The following is a 15,478-nucleotide window of genomic DNA, read 5'->3' as shown; positions in this document are numbered from 1 at the left end:
CAATGAAATTAGTGCAATATAAATAATAATAGCTATTATTTATGCAGTTACATAAGCAATAATCTCCCGAAAAAAGCGAACGAAAATGACAACGCGATACAAGTTCACATTTATAACTATTCTCATTTTCAAGTTAAGATTTCTATCATGGATGATGAAGCATGGTGGGTGGATGTTTCATGGGTAATAAACCATTAATGACAAATTATCAAATAGGATGCAATTTCATAGCGAAAAATCGCGTTCATTTAAAAAATAAGAATGCAGGTTCATAAATGGGTGACTACCACTGAAAAGGGTCGACAATTAAATTTCGAAGTTGAAGTGACGACACTGGAATATAACATTGAGTGTTTATTACCGTTTTTGTTTACGTCTCGTGATTCAGCCGTCTAGAAATGGGCTTGTAACTAATAAAAAAAATGGTATAGGTACAAAAAAAATACTGAATGGTATTACGTCCGCCATCTCTGTAAAAACCCCGAAATATTTTTTTTCCATCATGCTTTTACTTCTTGCACATGTCATTCAACCATCTGTCGATAGATCTTGCAACCAAATATTAAATTTCATATTTATTTTTCACAGTAAAGATATGCCTATGTGAGGACGCCACGTAGGCGTCACCGGATCGTAACGTTCGGCTTGCAAAGGACGCCAATGTGGCGTGACCGGACCGTAAAGTGTTAAGTATTGAGATTTTCAATATATGACATGCAATGTCAGTTTTTCTAAGCTTTAAATATGATCAGTGCCTAGTTATAGATATACAATTATAGCGACATAAATCATCCCCGGTTCGAATTTGGAACAAAGCTCATCACATTATTGAAAATACTAAATGTTATACCACATGTTACCCTCATTTAGCAAACAACTTATACTGAGGTATATACAATAAAAATAATCATAATAATTTGCATTCATTTTTAACATAGGTTAAATTTCTTTTATGAATGCATGCTATGAAAATTCTTTAAAAAATATAAATATTTCACAGTGTGAAATTAAAAAAAAACATCTACCGGCTAGTATTAATATAATAAATTATTTTCATATTAGCTATGCACTAAAAATCCTGTACATTTTTGTATTGTTATTTATTTTATTTCATTATCACCCAAAAATCTTCAAAATTGCAATAAAACTATAACCCAAAAAAATTGTTTTATTTTCATACTACTTTACTCTAATCTCTAAAACCTGACAGCTATGACACAAACCATCCAATTACTGTAAAAAAACTTTACATACACAGTTTTAGCTATTCCAAAGGCAGTACATTATTATCAAAGTTTATGCCTTAGGCTTAGAGCGGCTGAAATTCTTACCATAGGTATGTTTGGGACAAAGAGAATATTTCGCCACACTTTCTTGTCTAGTAGGTATCACTTTGTGCAGATTGAACACAGGGTTGACCACTTCAAATTTAATCATGAAGTCATATTATATTTTCATTTTCAAATCATTATGATGAGTCAAACAAAATTTTGTTAAATAAATAAGGTACTTTATGTTAAATTAAAGCTTTATTAAGTTTTACCTGAACCCAGTTGAGTATGGTTGGGTCATCGACCCATAACTTTTCAGGACATAGCACGCTCTGGAACTTCTCCAGACATTTTACTCAACAATATTACGTTGCACACATTAATTTGAGTAATATAAAAGATGTGGTGAATTTTCATAACCTACACTGACTGCGCCTACCCTGCAATATACTATACGACATTAGGTTACACTACACCCACGGTGGCCGCGCGGCTTAAGCGTTGGACTATCACGCAGTGGGTCTCAGGTTCGAATCCTGGCTCTGGCAAGTACACATATTGTTTTCAATCTGTGTGAGTCAGGGTATGGACCTAATAGGTTGAGCAAGTGGCTGACATCCATTTCTCGTAAAAAAAACAAAATCTGTTGAGGCCCATATGAACCTATTAGGATCGGACATGGTCGAAAAAAAAAAAATATATCCAAACAGGGGTAGATTGGCCCGACAGGACAATTTCTTTGCAAATAGTAAACAATTCATGTATAGATTCCAAATATATCATATGAATTTGAATATTATCGTGTTGAATGAAATCATTCACAATAATACCTCATGCAGTGTTTATTTAATTTTTATCATTCTCTGAGTCGTTCAATATTTGACAATAATTATTCATGTTACCATTTAAAATATTGTTCATTACTATACGTAATAATGTCATCACCTGGAGTCGATCCACTGCTAGTTGACAGCCTCCACATGCTCATAAATTGTCTTTGGACATAGCATACCATATTGTCCAGGCAGGTAAGTCTGAATTTCTGTCATTGACATCTGTTTTTCTTCCGATAGCCAAATATTTTAAGTCGCCAGAGTTTTGCCTTTCAGACTTCTGTATTAACTGCTAGTGGTCTGCACTATCCTAAGCATAGCTCCCATATCCTGAAGCGGGCCCCCCTACCTATCGCTAAGATTAAAGGCACTTTGACGCTTTACAGTGGCGTTTTCTAAATGGTGTTTGAGATCAAATTAAAATCAGTGTATTTTTAGCGATTTTTTAACACATCGAATTATGGGGTTGACTTTCAACACAAGACAACCAAAAATTGCATCGCACAACCATAATATATATAAAAAATGGTAATAACGCCGAAGGGAAATAGCGACGCAGGCGACTTTTTTCACTATGGGAGCAAATTTAAGATGTGTGTTTATCTCATTTATCTGGTCGACCCGCCACGCCAGGCTCCTAGGCTAGAGCCCTGTCAGCCCCCTCCTTGTGGGGGCCATGATCCTAAAACACATCTGCATTGTCTGGGGATGCCGCATAGATATTATTTATTGGCATTAGTACCTTTGTCTCCCATATAATAATATGCATAATTTAATTTTGTATGATTGTCTAGTTATTGTCTGTCTTGCGTTTGACATAATAACACAAATTTGACGTTTACATAATGAATGCTGCCTGACTTTATTCATTATTTTAACATACAAAATAATACAAAACAAAAATAATACCCGAGTAAATACAATTACATATTAGCAACTCGTTACTTGACAACATTTCATTTGTTGCTTTACTAATTTATAATCATAGCCCCCACAAGGGGGGGGGGGGCTGACAGGGCTCTAGCCTGGGGCCCGGCATGCTGGGTCAATCAGATAAGTGAGATAAACACACATCATAAATTGACGCTCATAGTAAAAAACTCGCCCAAAAAAAATGTTCATTATGGTTTTAAAACATGTAATTTTCGATGTGTGTCAATCCTCAACAATTCAATTAATTCAAGTGGATGTATTAAAAAATACTCTTAATTTTACCTCGAACACCACTTGGAAAACGTTACTGTAGATCGCCATACTGCCTTTAATCTTAGTGATAGGTAGGGTTTGGGGCCGCTTCAGGATGTGGAGACCATGCTTATAATTGTTCACACTAGGAACTAAGCGTATATTATGGATCCAAGTTGAGTTGGAAGCTGAATCGTTCCGTGTAATTGCTAATTAAAGTCGACGATTATTGAATTAGGGAAATTTGTAGCCCTAAAAAATATTGAAATATGTATTATGAATTTCTTCAATACCGCCAATTTTCGGACTGCTGACCGTTGTGCCAACCCTATCCAAGTGAAAGTTTCCCCCTAGGTAGGTAAGGTATCGGCCACCGCCCATTGTGTTGCGCAACTTTTGATTAATAGTTTGAACCTACAGTCCTACAAACGAAACACGTTAACCTCAATAAAATATATTTATATCAAACAAAAGACTTGGTCCAAAAATGGTAAAACAGTGGGACGGAAATAATCGTGTTTTTAATGGCCATAACAGTAATATTTAGGATTAAGCGACTATGGGAATTAAGTAATACTACACAGTTATTACTATGGTTAATTGGTGAATAACTCTTTAATTATTGACTATTATAAAACTGCAGATGTATCCCATATCAGTTGATACCCACGTACCTATATTTTTTACTTTTTAATCTGTTTGTGTTTCATAATAGCAATATTATTATGTATGCAAAAGTACAATAATTATAATGGACTGGTGTACATTATGAACCAATAGCAGGGTTCGGATTACATGTGTACTAACCGGTGCGGAGTACCTACAAGTTTTCGCGAAATTTAAATTCCATCAGCTGTTCCAATCTTGCAACATAAAATTATCGGTTTGGTTGGAAAATTAACATTTTATTTTATAGAGCATTCTGTTTCCATGTCTCTCACTGAAGAAAACATCCCATCCTCGTAAGTCTGAAGTATTCGACGGACGAAGCAGCTAGACGATTGGCCAAATGACAACGTAACTTGACTGCCATATACCTACTCCGTCTCGTCATAGTGTAATTTTTATTGTAATAAGTGTAATAACAGACATAGATACACAAAATAATTAAAATTATTATCTCAATATCCAGCGTCGGTACCGACATCAATATTTACGTCGTTACTGTTCGCTTCCATAACACGTAGGAAACACTAACATATCATGAATTAAAACATATAAAATGACACATATTGGTAAATAACTATTATTTAAATCGATAGCAATTATTGCTCTTATATTATCAAATTTCTTTCGACGCCCCCCAAGAGCACCCGTACGTTCCAACGTCTCCCTTGCGTCTTCAAGCGCCACCCAACGTTACATCAGTGCCGTCCCGTGGGGGTAGGCAGATTGAGCGTCGCTTGGGGGCGGCAGTTACCCGAAGGGCGGCAAATCGAGGAGAATCATTAGGTATATATAGAAATAGCCATCTAAACTAAGTAATAACGGAAATATCTTACCATTAAAAAGTTCATCTCACTGGTTGGAAACAAAATGTATTAATTACTATAAAAGTTGTAATAGAACTGTAATGTTTTGCTGGGTTCGCAATCTCTAGTTTACTTTCGTCTTCCTTGGACATCACGTCTTTGGTGAACAGCAATACCACGTGCAGATTTGCGAATTATAGGTATCTAGGTATATAGTTACTCAATTTTGTGTAAAATGTTTGCCAGTCACTCGCGAGTTTTGGAAGTTTGTTGAAAGGCGTATTTTTTAATGTATCTGAAACCGTGGACTCGTAATACCTATTAATTGTCTATTGAAGCAGGGATGGCATTTAGTGGTATACATTTTGTTAGTAATGTATTCATACAACACATTTCTTAGATATTGGAGTCATGAAAGGATGATAAAAATATTGTACTTATAAAAAAATGTGGCGGCATTTTGGCGCTGCCTAGGGGCGGCATTTTGTCTAGGGACGTCACTGCGTTACATTAATGATTTGGATGAAGACCAAGATCAGAATTGAAATGACAAGAAGCACTTATGAAACAACGAAACATCTTTCATAATTATAACTGAGACAAATCTAAGCACAGGAGAGCGATATTATATCCATGCGGGTCGACGGATCGAAGTCTGATCGTTAAAGAAACGGTTCATCAGGAGAGTGGAGAGATGTCATGTGGATTTCCGGAACGTCACATTTCTAACGTACCTACAGGTTAAGCCAAAAGAATATTATAGCGACTATCAAACGCAGAAAGACTGCATATTTTCTGCAACGAAAATATGATAAAGAAAATAAATGTGGAGAGCAGCAGAAGAGTAGAAAGAAGGAGACTACTTAAATAGGTCAATGTTCAGGTTGGTGGTATGATACGACTGCCCAGGATAGAGAGATGTACATACTGCAATTTGATCGTCAACCTTCTATAGAGAAGAGAAAAGAAGACTTACCATGGTTAGGCAATGAATATTCAGTAAATAGATACACATTTTATTTTAAATTTTGTAAATTTTTAGTCCTAAAAACCATAAAAAATACGGCAATTTCTTTTCTGAAAAAAATTTTAAAGATAATAAATAATTTTATCGCTAATAATAGAATTTCAACGGTCCAATAAATTATCACGATAAACTTTGTGCTCATTAAATTCTTCAGAATGCTCATTCATGGTTGATTTACGTGTAATAAAACATCGGAAGGTAGCGAAATTATTCAAGATTTATCTAATATCGTAACTACATTAAGCGGTTATTTAGTGTACCTTAAATTTCATGGTTTTATGGGACTTTGAACATATTTGTGTTACGCTTCAAAGTAATAGCCCGAGTAAATATTATGATTCCAAATTTATGCGCCAGGGGATCTTCCCTTAAAATCGCCGAGAATGGTACAATAATAGAGCCTCCGTATTGATTCCGATAAGTCAAAGCTATAGTACTTCCAACCAAAGTTTAATGACACATCGCAACTAAAATACCTACTTATCATTAATAAATTAATAGCACATAACCAGGGATTTCAGAGAAAATTCGAGGTCCAGGGAAACCGTTATTTTTGAGCCACTTTCTCTTCCCCATCAAAACAACGAAAAAGAAAATAATAGTAGTTTTATTTAGGGCATTTAATACTATTTATTTAATAAATAACAAATTTTCCTTTGTAACCTTTAACATCACGGTTGGTGTAAATCCACCATATATGATGAAAGTCTCCTCACAGCTCCTTATTTATTGAATTTTAATTGCGAAGTGTTACTAAGATGTAGGTGGTAGTACTACACTTTGCACTTATATATTGAACACAATGTCATGTTTATATCGCTATTATTATTGTAAAGGTAGGTAGATTAGAATACCTATACGTTTTATAACTTTGCTATTTTTACTACACTATACGCCTCTGCCTGATTGTCTCGCATAAAATTAGATCAAATAATATTTATGTAGTAATACATAAACAAATAGATAATAATATATGTAAAAAAAATTGAATCTATTATACCATTTTCATCCTAGAGACGGAGTGCTAAGTTATGAAGCGTACCTATACTTTACCTTACTGTTAGTCAGTCAGTTCAGGAAATACTTTATACGTCACTCTCATCGAAATGAAAGGACTTACTCATAGATTCTTAGTATTTTTTTGTCTGGACATAATATTATTATAATCGTTGTTGAGTGAAAAATAGTTTCTACAAAGTTCTCAACAATAGCCCCCCATTTTCTTTTATTCTAAATAAGCTATACCCACCCTTTGCCGTAATGTCTCTATGTTATCAACAAACTGTAATTATGTACATAATCAATATTGACTGTGGAAAGATTATCTCATGAAGCTCATAAAACAATGGAGAATAATATGTAAGACAAACTTGTCAGGGATTATCTATACAATAAATCTTAAATAAAATTCTAAAAATGATTAAGCTTTATTATACCTATTTATTTATTTATTTAAGAAAACATTAACATTGTGGTCATAACAGATCTAAATTCAAGACTTACACAACATGATATTTACATTATAACAAATATTACCCTTACAAGAGAGAAGAAGAGAATATATGAAATAATAACAATAATAATAATAACAAAAAATAAAATAAGACAAAGCATACTAAAGTACAATTTAACACAGAAAAATAAAATTTTGAAAACAAAAAACATACAATTTTATGCAGAAAAATAAAGTTTCAAAAACAAAATGTATCAAAATACATCTTGAAAATATACTATTATATTATAATATACTAGCGCCTGTTGTACACATGCATGAATTATTTACTTTCACCAACAGTTGGTGTTTTAAACTATCACGATAGTAACTGTTTACGCGTAAAGGTGCTGACTGTCTCTCCAATCTTATTCTTCAAGAGCAAGCGAGACGCGATGTTATCATTGTATGGTACTATTTGACAGGTTGTGAAACTCGGTTAACCTCAAAATGACTCTCTGCGGGGTATGGTTCATTTTTTACCGACATGTTCGCCACTATAATTCTACTGCGCAGGCGCAGATATCGCACAGTCCAATTGTCACGTGAAAATTCAGAAGATTCTGAACTTTTTTAATCCATGCATGCAATCTTGCAATTTGCACGATAATACGTGTTTACACGTGCATTTTTTGTTATGGCCGCGATAATACCTACTGTCAGCAGTAAATTTATGCACGTGTACACGCGGTATACTTTTACAGCAAATTCACTACAGTATTATACAGATTCTTTTTCTTATCGTGCCATCCCCTAGAAGCACGCAGGTTATTAAGATACTAAATACGGCGTCGTCCTCTGCTACTTTTATCACTGATCTTTCCTTAAATGTCATGTTGGGAAATAAAGCACTTTTTTCTTCTCATAATGTGGCTTAAAGCTTCAATCGAACGAAATCAAATTATCGACGTGACAATATTATTAATAACGTATCCTTTTACTGTAGAAACGGAACGGAAAAATTTTCAAATGATAACTTACCAATAAGAACCAAAATGACTATATATTCATGAAGGGATGTGCTATGTTATCTTTGATATCTTTATAGGTCAATCTATTAAAGTTGTCAAGTGAGCAATAATATAAAATTACATTCATACGTGTGTTACAAATAATTAATATGCCCAGAAGCAAGTGTTTTTTCATTCTTCAATGTATTGTAGCACCAGTTTTTATTGGTTCATCGTTAAAAAGTGAAACGGATATGCCTACCTCCTGGGGCAGTATAAAAAATAATTACTGTTCTTTTAAAAAACCACTTGGGGACATGCTATTTGGCGACTTTTGTATAGGTATTGGCCAGGGATACCAACATAATGGTGTTGTACAGTATTTTTATTGTTGGGAATTTTTTTATACGACTGTGATTCGTACTACCTTCACTCGTCAAAATAAATTGTAGAATAACATTATAAAATCTATTACAGTAGTCGAGTTTACAGTCAAAGCATGATGAGCATCTACTTCACCATTGATTTACTCATTATTTTGTGATATAATACTCTGCTATTATAATAATTGAAGAATTACTGCCGTAATAGACATGCAGAGTGAATTATAAAAGAAAACAAAATACAAAGAGAAAATTTATACTTCTTCGCATAGTCTTGAGTCGCAAAGTTCGTTTTATAGAAAATTATTGAATCTAAATCTATTTGTTTGTTTTCTTTCTTCAAATAAGCTCTAATATACGATGCACTTTATTCTTATTCCTAAGTCATTATTTATTGTTTTGTATAAATGTAAGTATATAGTATTATAATAGTAGATATTATAATAATGATCGTTCATTTTTGTTAACCCGTTTTCTTACAGTAAAATTAATTAACGTTTCTGAGTTAAAATTTTGTTAAAATAGTTAAAATTCTGCTTGACATATAAAACTGTAGTTATATATTTCATTGGGAAAATTCGTCATTACTCATTAGTCATTAGTATCACACAGTATCGTCTTGACGCGTTGTCGCTATACAAGTGATGATGACGATGATTAGACAGTATTCAACGTAGAACAGTAAAACATTCTACTTCAAAATACTCAGTTGGTAACATTGTGGAATTCAGAAATACGAGATAGTGAGAACTTCGTCAGGGAGATACCATAGTATTTAAGAATCATATAACATTATGAAAGAAGAAATGGCGATTTTCTTCGACGCAGATGACGCATTCGATTCGACTGAAAATTTAAAAAGGGCCTCGAAACAGTTCAAACAAGTCATACAATTATTATTATCATTATTAAAATCGGTCAGTGTCTCGAACATATGCGTATTTAAATTAAACCCACCACTGGAAAAAAGATAACGATCAATAAGTCAATACACAATTTATTATTGTACATAATCTATTATTATTACCTATGTAGGTATTGTAATTCGAAAAGCTCAAATGAAATATTCTTAGTAAAGAATACATATGGACATTGCAGAGTTTACTTCATCTGTCTTGTGCAGCTTGTCCATACACTTCATCTATGAATTATGATTTCATTTATTATTATTTCTAAATAATTGAGGCAGTTGCGAATGACCGAGGAAAGGAAACCGCTTTATCTTATTTGCAATCTGGCGTCACAAAATGGCGGACACATTTCGAGTGTTACGATAGCATTATTTAACAATAGTTATTATTTCTTAATGCATGGGCATTAAGCTTTAAGGCTTTTGGAATTGTTGTTTAGTCAGTTAACCGGGCTTGTCAATCTATGTGCCGCAATACGCAGATCGCATTGGTAAAAGTATGGCCTACAAGATATAGGTAATATATTTGTTCATAAATTATATTTGAGGATATGAGGTGGAGGAGATAAAGTCGTTGTTGCTTGGATGTTTTGACGGAAGATTATTGGTCGATACAAGAATAAAATAAGCAGAAATATAAAGATGATCTCGATGTGATCGAGAGATTGATTATATTAATAAACTCAGAAACTTGATTCAGAAAGTGAAACGTCGAGTGACGGACTAGTGACGATAGTAGTGCATCGCATATGACGGATTCGATGAAGGAACAAATGAGAATTTTACTAAAACTTTTAAAAGCAGTGGCGGTTTTCTATGAAGTATCCGATACGGCGGCTACGTTAAAACGTATCGACATCGGCCGACAATGGCAGTTTATCGAACAGGCAACATTTTCACAAGGGGCCCTCCAAACCTGTCAACTCCTCAGACATTCACATGGGTACTGAAATCGATGCTTGAGAATAGGTTTCGTGAAAGTGCTCTAATCATAGATGATTTATGTGACCTTTCGAATAATTTTTATTGCACTTTTATATTTAAGATAGGTATCCGAAAATATATAGGTAGGTACCAAACAAATTTTCATTCAATTTTAGACTAAAAATTATACATGCAAAGTTTACTGTAGTGTGGCACTTTGTCTAGAGACGTCACTGCAAGCTCCAAGTATATTATGCCAACGTAATCTGGTAACTATAACTGGTAAGCGACAGAGATTTTTGAGGCATGGTGTCTATCTATATGCTACATTTAAAATGCAACCACTTGCTAAAAAAAGAATAAACAATATTGTACTATATTATACCTAAGTTTTTTTCCTATTAATAACTTACTAAACTATAATACAAAATCACATTTCAATCGCCACAAATTTGATAAAGACTCAATAAATTATTTCACATAAAATACAGTATTTCAAAAATTCTGCACGCAATCCATTGAAATTGTATGACGATTACTTAATTTTTTTCATTCTTAATAAAATGCTCTGAACCGGATTTTTTCCAATCGATTCGGTTGCGCTGCCGACTTGGTCGTTCAATTAAAAAGAAAGCAAATGTAGAGCAACACCATATAAGATTAAAATGTTGTATAACCTTTGCTTATCGAGCGTTGCCGTATCATAATACGTATAAACCACTTTTGATTTATTCAGTTGGTTCTTTTTATTTTATCTATCTGAATCTAAATTGAAAAATAGCTGTTTTTAAAGTCAACTGAATCGTATAGTGCTATAATTTTATAATTTTAATATATCACAGATACCACGCGGCGTATTCGAGAATCCCTGTCGCATATTCTTGCAGTTTACCAGGTCATACCAGCATCCCAAGTTTTCGCCGTATATACAATGCTGAATTTAGCAGTCTTCCAGTACCCCAGAATCCGGTTGATCCAGCTGTTAATCATTTTATATAGTCAACCGAAAAAGTGTTTTTCAAATGTTCAAGAAAAACTACTTATATATTGTACATTATCTACCTTAAGTCAGTACCACTAATCAAGGTATTCACTTTCAAGATACACTGAATAATACTTACGTACCTACTTATTAGAAACTATATATAATATATTAGTATAGTTACTGAGGCTTTCTTTAATTACAGCCCGCTGTTGTATCTGAGTGAAGATCCGTTGGTTACGCCCTTCCTCCAATTCATTGAAGAACATAGAATTTCAATTACATTCTCGTTTCTTAAAAACATGTTTTACGTATTTCACCAGTGAAAATTATCAGATGCAATTCTTCATAATAAAAATTTTTCGTGATAGCATAATGTTACATTTATATTAAAAATAATGAAAATACATACCAACAAACATGTTCAATAGCTATTAATAATGTCATGGTCAATATTGATGCTTACTATTAGATTATTTTAAAAAGAAAAAAACATAACAGATTTTTTATTTGATTACCAAACAAAAATATAATATAGGTAAATGAATGATCGGAATTAATTATTCCAATGTGATATCTGCGCACGTGCAAACGAACATAATATTATAGTTTCGTGTCTGACAGTCTGACTCGATGTTAGAAAGAGCTATTCGAAATACTTTTTGGTAAATCTGCCTCGCGACAATACCAGAGATGGATATTGTCGCTACTATTTAATATGGATATAATATAAATATAATAAAAATATAATTATAATACCAAAAAAAATGTTTAAATAATCAATTACCAGCTAGAGCTTAGACTATGTGGCATACTTTTTCCAGGATGAATGGTTTTTTCCAACGCCCAACTCAATAGGTCCTTGCTTTGGATCCAATATACACATTGAAAAAAGATAACATGTAAATTTTCGCATACGCTGGATTCAAAACCACTCACATGCCTTCCGAGATAGTCACTACTTCACCATGGGGCCAATATTCTATCGATACGGCAAATATTTCGTGTGTTTTTAATGAAACATCCACGAATTAAATATTATAATTCGTGCTACTTTCATTCGATTATTATCTAGAAACTAGGAAGTATTACAAAAATATATTGTTATGCAAGCAGACTACTTCAAAATGTTGCCATTTCTCATCAGGAGAGAGTATTTCAAAATAAAATAATAGGCGTCTAGTTATTAGTTTAGATTAGATAATGAACAACGAACTGATGACCTCGTTCGAAACGGGCTAAGATAAAAGTGATCATCTTTTATTGCTTGTGTAGGCCTCCGAATCCTCGGCTAGCTCCGGGCCTGGAGTGGAGGTACACTCAAATGTTGGAAGAACAGGTAGGCACTTATTATAGTTATTAAAAACACCAAATCACTATATTATATACTAATTTATTGTTCCATAACCACGATACAACAGAAAAAAAAAAAAAAGTCAATTTACTAAAGTTTATGTTCAAAATATTATTATAAGAGAAACTAAATTATTATGTAATATTATTATAGAAACTAATTATTTATTTATTAAGAATTATTTATTATAAGTCGCGAGCGAGATTGCGCGAGCGCGGGTCACTGTCCGGAAAAGGTTGAGGACCGGGTCCGGTAACGAGAAATGAAAATTATTCACAAAAAAAAACGACTAAGTCGCTGACTGACACTTCGCGTAAGTACCGACGTACGAGTACCGACCAATAGGTATTTGTACCCTGGCGAATACTTCTTCCCAAGTCTCAGCGACTTGTATGTAAAAATTCGGATAAAATTACGCCGCTGACCTTCGCAGGTTCAGGGTCGTAAACGAGAGCGAAGACTGATATTGAAATTAAAAATAGTGGGTTTATATGCAAATCTGGCCGATTTCATCCCTTAGCTCAACGTTTTTCGGGTGACAAAATTAATTAACGGTTTCCTTACGAGAGTGGCGGAAATTGTACAATGACTAATTACCCGCGACATCTACGTAAGGGCCGACTAAGTAAAATTATGGGCGCGAGTCGACGCTCGCCGGTGGGCGGCGTCGCTCACTCGTCACGTACGTCCTTCGAGTACCTAGGAGTACCGAGAGCGTGTAATTGATGTAGCAGTACCGCAGTGTTTCTGGGCCAGCCCCACGAAAAACGCACCTACGAAGGCGTGCGAGGCATCGACGGATTCGTGGTTGAATTACCTATCGATACAGCACACCCCCCGCGTGGTGGCGCTCCTCATGGCTGAGGGAGGGGCGTCCCCGCGGCGGCCGGCTTTACGGGCCCTAGCGGCGCGAAGGTACCTCTCACCCAAAAACAAGAGTACTACAAAGTTAGCCTGGATGATAAGGCGTCATATGCCAGTGGTTAATAACAACACCCCCTCAACGATACGCCACTGCGCACTTCGTTGATGTATTTTCCTAGCTCAGTCGGTGGAGGGGTTATTAATAATAACGATGTTTCCTTTTGAAAAAGTCGGTAATGACTTGGTTTTATTTTCTTGTATGTAGCGTCTAGTAAATAATTTTACAGGCCAAATGTAGGTGAAGGCGGCAGACATGAATACGTGACGACCGATGACTGCGAACGCGAGAGATGTTTCCCACCCGTAGGTAAACGGGATGTGAAACTCTCCCCGGGGAGTACTTCGGCGTTCAAGAAGCGAAGAGATGCGCGGCGAGAACTGGTGAAACTGGTCCAGAGTGTTTGAAGAGAGGCTGCTAGTAGAGATGAGACTTGTTCCCGAGGGAGGATCCGGTAGACTGATAAAAATCTCTCGGATGCGCCCTCTTTTATAGCAGCCTCCCTTATTCTAATTGGTCCAAAGAGTTTGAGAAGGGGTGACCAAAGATTCTACTATGTTCGTTAATTTCGTACTGCGTAATATCTCTTGTTTATTTAATAAGAATTTACTGGATTGTCAGAAGGACCAAGTATCAAGAGATAATATATTCTGTGCACGTGGATGGATATATTGACGTTATAAAATATCGTCTATCTAATTCTATGGATTTTATATGAATTTATTTAGAGCATTTAAATAGCTATCTCCGGCATAAACTCGCGGTTTTAGTCTTATGCCAGGAGTAAACACACGATTTGATTAGCGTTTAAATTACATGCATTTACAACTACTTACTAGGTACCTATTGACATAATAATAGGCCCTGTAATCATTATCCATCGACCTTCACATAAACATTTGTGATTTTACGACGTAAAACCTGTCTGTTGCCTTTACCTTTTACAATATTACATTTTTTTTTCAATTTTCAACTTTATTTAATAATTCTCTTTCTTTTCTTTTCTTTTTTTTTTCCCTTATCCTTCTTTACTTCTTATTTATTCATTCTTGTTCACTTTAACCACAAACATTGCACAAATTTGGATTGCGCAATTTTTTTTCAATTTTCAATTTTATTGAATAATTCTTTTTCCCTAATCCTTCTTTACTTCTTATTTTTGTTTCATTCTTGTTCACTTTTTACTTACTACAAACATTGCACAAATTTGGATTGCACAATTTTAATTATAAAATTTTCTAAATCTAAATTTTAATTTTTTAATTCCTTTTTCCTTAATTTCTACTAATTTCTAAGTTTTATCTTTCATATTTTCCCCTTTGCATTTACTCAAAATGGCTCCCGCCAAAAAGAATAACCAAAACTCAAAAACCCAACCCTCGTTGATCACTCAATTACTAGCCTTCCTTATGAATGTGCAAGTTTCACCGGCCGAAGCAGAGACCATGGACAAACTAAAAAATTTTATCAAACAATGCGCACCCGATGACATCTCCACTTATCCCCCAGGTACACCGACTACAGGACGCCAGACCAGGAGCACCTCCCGCAATAAACAACCCGCCCCCCCCCCAGCTCCCTGACTCCCAAGCAACCATCTCCACTGAAGATTTCCTCAACTCGGACTCCGACGAAGAAACAAGCCAAGATAACTCAGCCAATTCCTCATCCTCCACCCTCCAGAAGACGATCCGCAATGAAATAACCCGCCAAACACCCAAAGGTCTGGAGACAATCATTGAGGACCACGCACCGTCCCCACTAAACCACTCC

This window comes from Rhyacophila brunnea, unplaced genomic scaffold (assembly GCF_057557595.1).
Source record: "Rhyacophila brunnea isolate RB1 unplaced genomic scaffold, BYU_Rbru_1.0 scaffold_10, whole genome shotgun sequence".
Lineage (NCBI taxonomy): Eukaryota > Metazoa > Arthropoda > Insecta > Trichoptera > Rhyacophilidae > Rhyacophila > Rhyacophila brunnea.
This window is presented reverse-complemented; position numbering follows the sequence as displayed.